Here is a 6817-nt window from a genome sequence, read left to right as displayed (position 1 = left end):
ACTTCTTATCTTTCTTCCTAAGAAGTTCCTGCATGAAGTCAGCCTCATAATAATAAAGAAACAAGTCGGCAAGTAGAGGGGCACAGTTTGTTCCCATTGGAATGCCGACAGTCTGTTGAAAAACACGTCCTCCGAACGTAACAAATATGTTGTCAATCAAGAAATCAAGCATCTTGATAATATCAGTTTCAGAGAATTTTTTGTTCGAATCAGAGTGATCCTTTACAAAGTAGGATCTATTTTACTATTTTTAAAAGAGGTTAAAATAGTGATTATATGTTACTACTGTAATACTTTCATAAAACTATATATATTACTCTTTTTTTTAACTATTTGAGATATCACCTATTATCCAAAACGGAAATATCACTTCATTTTAATTTGAAAGCAAACCCAGTAATTTCCAATGTCCAGTAAGGTTGCCAAAACTTATTATACATGTATGTATGATATCTTTAGTAAAAGGTCAGATCGTATTCCACAACACGTCAATTTAATGTGTACACACGATGAAAAATTAATATCATTATCTTTTTTTAACTATACACAAATCTATATATATATATATTAGTCTGTTTGTTAACTGCGCAAGGACATGAAAATTTCCACTGGACAATGACAATGCAAACTGACTGAAATATTTCAAATTCAGTGAATTATAGGAACGAATACAATTTAAGGAATGATTGTATTTGATCACTTTCTGTTCATTCATCCACAAAAGAACATATCCCTGACAATATTCAATATTAGTAATTTGCTTAAAAGTCTTCTAATATTCTAAAAAATCACAAAAATACTGAACTCCGGGGAAAATTCAAAACGGAAAGTCCCTAATCAAATAGCAAAATCAAATGATTAAACACATCAAAGGACTGGACAAAAACTGCCAGATTCCTGACTTGGTACAGGCATTTTCAAATATAGAAATCGTGGATTGAACCTGGTTTTATAGAGCAAAACCTCTAACTTGTATGACAGCTGCATCAACTTCAATTATATTTACAACGATGTGTGAAGAAAACAGACACATTCGGTTAACTAGTCAAAATATGGATATAGCAGTCATCAATGTGTCACAATCTCAAAACAAACAAATATTTAACAAAAAAGCACGTAAAGTTTCTATCAAATTTATAAACCACATTCATTGTTTCGCGTGTATGGCGTCAGAAAATATAAACGTCACAAAGGAATAAATATAAAATATTTTTGTCGTTCAAAGTATTTAAAAAAAATAATTTCACATGGGGACTGGTGGTATACAGGGTTTAAAAATCAAAAGTTATGTAGGAACTAATTTTAGAAACAGACCAAGATTTAAGATTAACCAGACGTTCTTTATAATTTTTGATAATCCACGTGTGTTTAATAACACTACGCGAGTAAAACAATTTTGTCGTTCAAAGTATTTTCAAATTTATAATAGAACAATAACATTATGACATATAATAGAACAATAACATAATTGCGGGATCTTCAAAAGTACAGAGTCACGTCATATGAACCAAAGAAACACAAAAAGTCACACATACGAAGCATCCAGCAAAATTATTATTATATGTTACTACTGTAATACTTTCATAAAACTATATATATTACTCTTTTTTTTACTATTTGAGATATCACCTATTATCCAACACGGAAATATCACTTCATTTTATTCTGAAAGCAAACCCAGTAATTTCCAATGTCCAGTAAGGTTGCCAAAACTTGAAATAAAAGATAATACAAACACATTGACAGGATATATAAGTACCGAGCCACGTCAAGTGAAAATGATAGTGATAACACTATATTTAATTTAAAAGTTAGAACGTTCCTATATTTCTATCAAAAATTGCTGTTTGCCTTAGAATTATCCAATGCAGTTTCTTGATAAAACAATAAGAATTTACGACAGTTTACCAATATTTTTTTTATCGAACCTCTTGTCTGTTTTTCCTTTGGTTCAAACTGGAGAGAAATGTAATATTCAAAAGATATTTTCATTAATATATAGATTTAATCAGAAAAATCACAAAAAACACTCGAATTCGTGTTGCTGTTGTGCAACGTACGTTGTAGATGAACCAACGTCGTTTCTCCATCTTTTTTTTTTCAAATCAGAGGGAAATTGCACAAGAATAATAAACAAAGATTTTTAGAAAATATACCGGTACCTCGAAATTTTCGCAACCAATTAAAAGCTTTTTGTTTGAATATCAACTTTCTGTCTAGTAATAAGTATCTAAGTAGCTTTATAGTTAAGGTTCATGTGGACCCTTTTGGCTAAAATGGCCGTGTTTTCACCTCAAAATTTACTGAAAGTACAGATAAACCTGTGCATCTGGAAAAGTATGCTCTAGATCAGTAAAATTCAAATACATTGATTTAGAAAATTAAAAAAACTGAATTTTGCAGTACACCTTTTTTCGTCCGTGCAGAAAATGATAAAATTGACAAACAGTCAAGTTTCACTATATATGGTCCACCCATGTACACAGTTTAAATCACCAATTATTGGCAGGTATCGATTGTCCATCTATTTTACATGTCAATTAATTCAGCTCATTCTAATTATTACCTGTGGGGAAGTTCTCTAACCTCTTTCCCAACATAGTTTATTTTGCACCTTCTAGAGGAATGAAAAAAGTGTACCTCAAAAACCCATTTCAGTTTTTATTTTTTCTTAAAGATAAAACATATTTAGAATTTATTTATCGTGTAGGGCATGCTATGCCTTAAATCTTTTTCAGATGCACAGGTTTGTCTGTACTTAGACTATATTTTGATGTTAAATATCAGGCCATTTTAGACAAATGGTCCACATGAACCTTAACTCAAATGTGTTCTGTAGCTATGATAAAAACCTTTCTGAAGATATAGCCATATAACATTGCAAATAAGAAGTCGTTTGTAGGAGAATATGTCAGACTCCATTTACTAATAAATGAACAGAATCCTAGCTATCCCAATACCAAATCGCGAAAAACTCACAGGTTCACTGTACGGAGAGTGTGAACCTCGAAATGGTGAATCGGTGTATGTAAACCAAAAATTGATCATTTGGTGTCGTTGGCTATATAAACTGATAAAACAATCAATTGGTGTCCGTTGCAGGATCACATATAAAACTGTTTTACAGGTTCGTCAAGATCACGGACTGTGATAACTTGCAAATATCAATCCAAATCTATCGGTTAAGTATCTAAAAATATCTATCGGTTATTTGACAAGGGACTTTCTTTTTGATTTTCTTGTTATTTTACCTTTCATACATTGAGTTCAAGTCTTTGTTATGATATAAATGATAAAAGAAAAAGAAAAAAAATTCTTCCAAAAATGAAAACAAGTTATCTTAAATATGTAAAATAATAATGTATAACCTTTTAATATTTTTCTTCTATTGAATATATGTGAAAACGGACACTGAAGGATTTAACAAACAAACCTCGGCCAGCAGCAATCTGTTTGCAGATCTGAATCGACAGTATTTGTGCTACTATATGTTTAAGTTTTAGTTTTACATCAAATATTTCAATGAATATCGAAATTAATATAATAATGAACATTCTTGTGGTATATATTTGTATTGTTTATCAAAGACATGCTGTCAAAAACGTCACGTTCATCGCGGCTATTCCTTATCATCGGAAAATATGAATAGTATATACAAGTATACCTTGCAGTTAATATACCTATGCAGAAAACGAAACGGTGCAGGAAAATATTATACATTAAAAAAAAAACACCATACATTACCTTTACGGAAAACGAAATAGTTCGGATGCTTGATGAAATAGCTAAATTAAACTGAGTGGTCAGTAATTTTCGACTGCATTAGGGGGCCTATGGAATGCCACAGACATTTCAAAACAGTTAGATTGCAATACAATAGTAGTAATTCATATGAAAAAAATATATATATATATACGCATACAAAAACCCACAATAACAACAAAACTACAACACAGAAGACTAAGCAGGATTACTTTGACCTCATGACAATTTCGATATAAAGAAAAACAACAGTTGACTCTAGATGAAAATGGCATAACCATTAAACTTCTACCGACGAAGGCATACACATGGAATCAGAGTAATAAGAGAAATACAAGCTTAACCAGCAATTTCAAATGAATATCCACACCAGAAGCGTACGATACGTCAATCTTATGCATATTAAAATTATTAAAGAATGAGATGGAATAATGAAGTATAAAATGAAAATCCATAAAATTGCCCTAAACCTTGCATTTAAGTATATCATTTAGCGTAAGAAAACGATGTGAAAAAAACTGCCTCGAATATGACTACAAAACACCAATGTAACTCTGGTATGCACTTTTGTATCAGACAATTTTAAAATAGAAAGGGAGCTTACTTTCACCAATTCAATGAAAAAAAATATTCTTGAAGTTAATGATCCAAGAACACTGCCTCGAAACTTATGGTTATCGTTCAATAACTGAGAGACAAAAAAGGGTTTGTTTTTGAAAATAACAAATTCAGGTTACCTTTTATCATATACAGGATTAAAATTAAGTTTCAATTCAATCTGACTGTCGTTTAAGTCCCCTAGCTTTTGAATTACAAACCGAAAAACGTGATATGTTCATGAGAAAATTTATAAAACCATTAAAGAACTTTATAGTTGTTTCATCAAGTGGTGTTTCAGAAGCTAGTATATGTGTAAAAATAAAATTTTTAAGGATAATTTGTTCGCGAGACGCGTTTTTCGTTTAATGCAAAGGCTCACTAGTCATCATGACAACAAAATATTTTGATCATTATTTCTTGTAGAGTGACATTAAACTGTATTAAAATATCCTTTAAGTTAATGTACACAACATATAGGTTTTTTATGTCAATAATGTGTCCTAAATTAACCCGCGGTGGCCTCGAATTAAGTAACATAAATTAAATATAGTTACTTTCCTTTAATCCTTGTGCATTTCTATACTATATATAATGACCTGAAGATATTGAAAGAATAAAAAGGATTTTACAGAAATCATAATGAATAGAATAAGACTGGAAATTTCCTTTTTATATAGGTTATATAAGTATGACTTTATTAACATATGTAGGAGTGAATACACGGAGACATAAAATAATGTGAGGGTTGCTATATTAATACTCAGATCTTTAAATTATTATGATTATCTTTTTCTTTTTTCTTAAATGAAAAATAAACAAACTTCTAATGTCCTTCTTTTTATTTATTCATTCAAATCTTTAAGATTTACATATTTTGTGAAATGTGTACTCGCCTATACTATACTGTACAGCCAAAACTTATAGGTGGAGATAGCTGGAGTGACCGGAGAAAACAACTGAACTTTGATAGGAAACTGACAATTCTATACAATCAAGATTGGCTGCACAAGCGGGGTTCGAACTCACAACCTTAGTGTTGACTGGTTAGTGATTTCAGTAGTAACTACTTAGACGACTGGTCACCGAGGCTCCTTAGTTATATTTTAAAAACCAATGCTGCTTGATATTAACTATTTTGAACAATCTTTGGTGGGCTCTTCAATTTATACTAAATGGAATTATTTATAAGGTTTGCAAAGATGCATAAAATATCCGTTTTCAGAGTCAAAGACTACAAAATCTAATTGGAAATATGATAGGATGTACAACTTCATACGCACAATGTGCTTTAAGACAAAATGACGGACGAAGTTGAAGGGCATTGGGAACCAAAAATTTATCACTTGATATATATGAGGAGTTTATATATACACTTATAATATTTTGAATAGTTAGCAATTTCCTGACTTTTTTATTTTTCTGAAAAAGTTACTTTATCAAACATGGATCAATGTACATATTTATAGGACACCTTTTTCGTTAACATTGGTTTTTTAGTTCTGAATGTCCTGACCTGGGACCAAAAGATGCATTAGTACAATGGTTCAGTAGATTGTGGTCTCTTTGGTGTATACCCACAATTATATTGATCTCATCCTTTATTCATATGTATACACGATCTTCGAAGTCTATTGATTTAGCTAAATATGAATAAGGTAGTCATATTTACCGCCGATTGCATTGACTGTGTAGCCAAAGGTAATATCTTTAGATATCTTGCTTGCTAACTGAACCGTGAAGTCAATTTTAAGTAAGGTATACTTTCATTCTCTGGAAGTAGCCTAGTCCTAAAGACATATATATATTGGTTATCTGTCGGATTAGTCTACTCTTAAAGGAGGGTAGTTTACCTAACGTAATAATGACTTCACGGTTCAGCTAGCAAGCGAGCTAACCGAAGATATTACCTTTGCCTACAATATAAGAGTTAATGCAGTCAACATATTCCTTTAATAAGTGTGTACTAAAAAAGCAAGATAACAAAAATACCGAACTCCAAGGAAATTCAAATCGGAAAGTCAGTTATCGAATGGCAAAATCAAAAACTCAAACAAACGGATCCTCATTTGCTCAAATAGCAGATGTGTATGTAGAGATGAAATAAAGTTCGACACATTACTATTATATAGAACGAAGCATTAAGAAATAACATGACTTAATGTACTATCAAAGCGAAAAACGAAACTTTTCGGTAAAACATAAAGTATGTTTGCTTGTGTAGAATTAATCTTTTATAAATATCATGTACTATTTATATAAGGAAAACGAATAAATTACAACTGATATTTCCAGGAGATTATGACTTTTTAACTGTTTGCAACATGAGATCTTTATATAATTATTCAGAACTATTAGAGGAAAAGTTCATGTTTTATTTGTACTTTATTACATGACAAAATTAAATTACTAGTTCGACATTCTATGTCATTTGGTATCACCAGCCCAGTAGTCGGCA

This window comes from Mytilus galloprovincialis, chromosome 3, assembly GCF_965363235.1.
Source record: "Mytilus galloprovincialis chromosome 3, xbMytGall1.hap1.1, whole genome shotgun sequence".
Taxonomy (NCBI): Eukaryota; Metazoa; Mollusca; class Bivalvia; order Mytilida; family Mytilidae; genus Mytilus; species Mytilus galloprovincialis.
The sequence above is the reverse complement of the archived record's forward strand: the minus strand, read 5'-3'. Positions refer to the sequence as shown.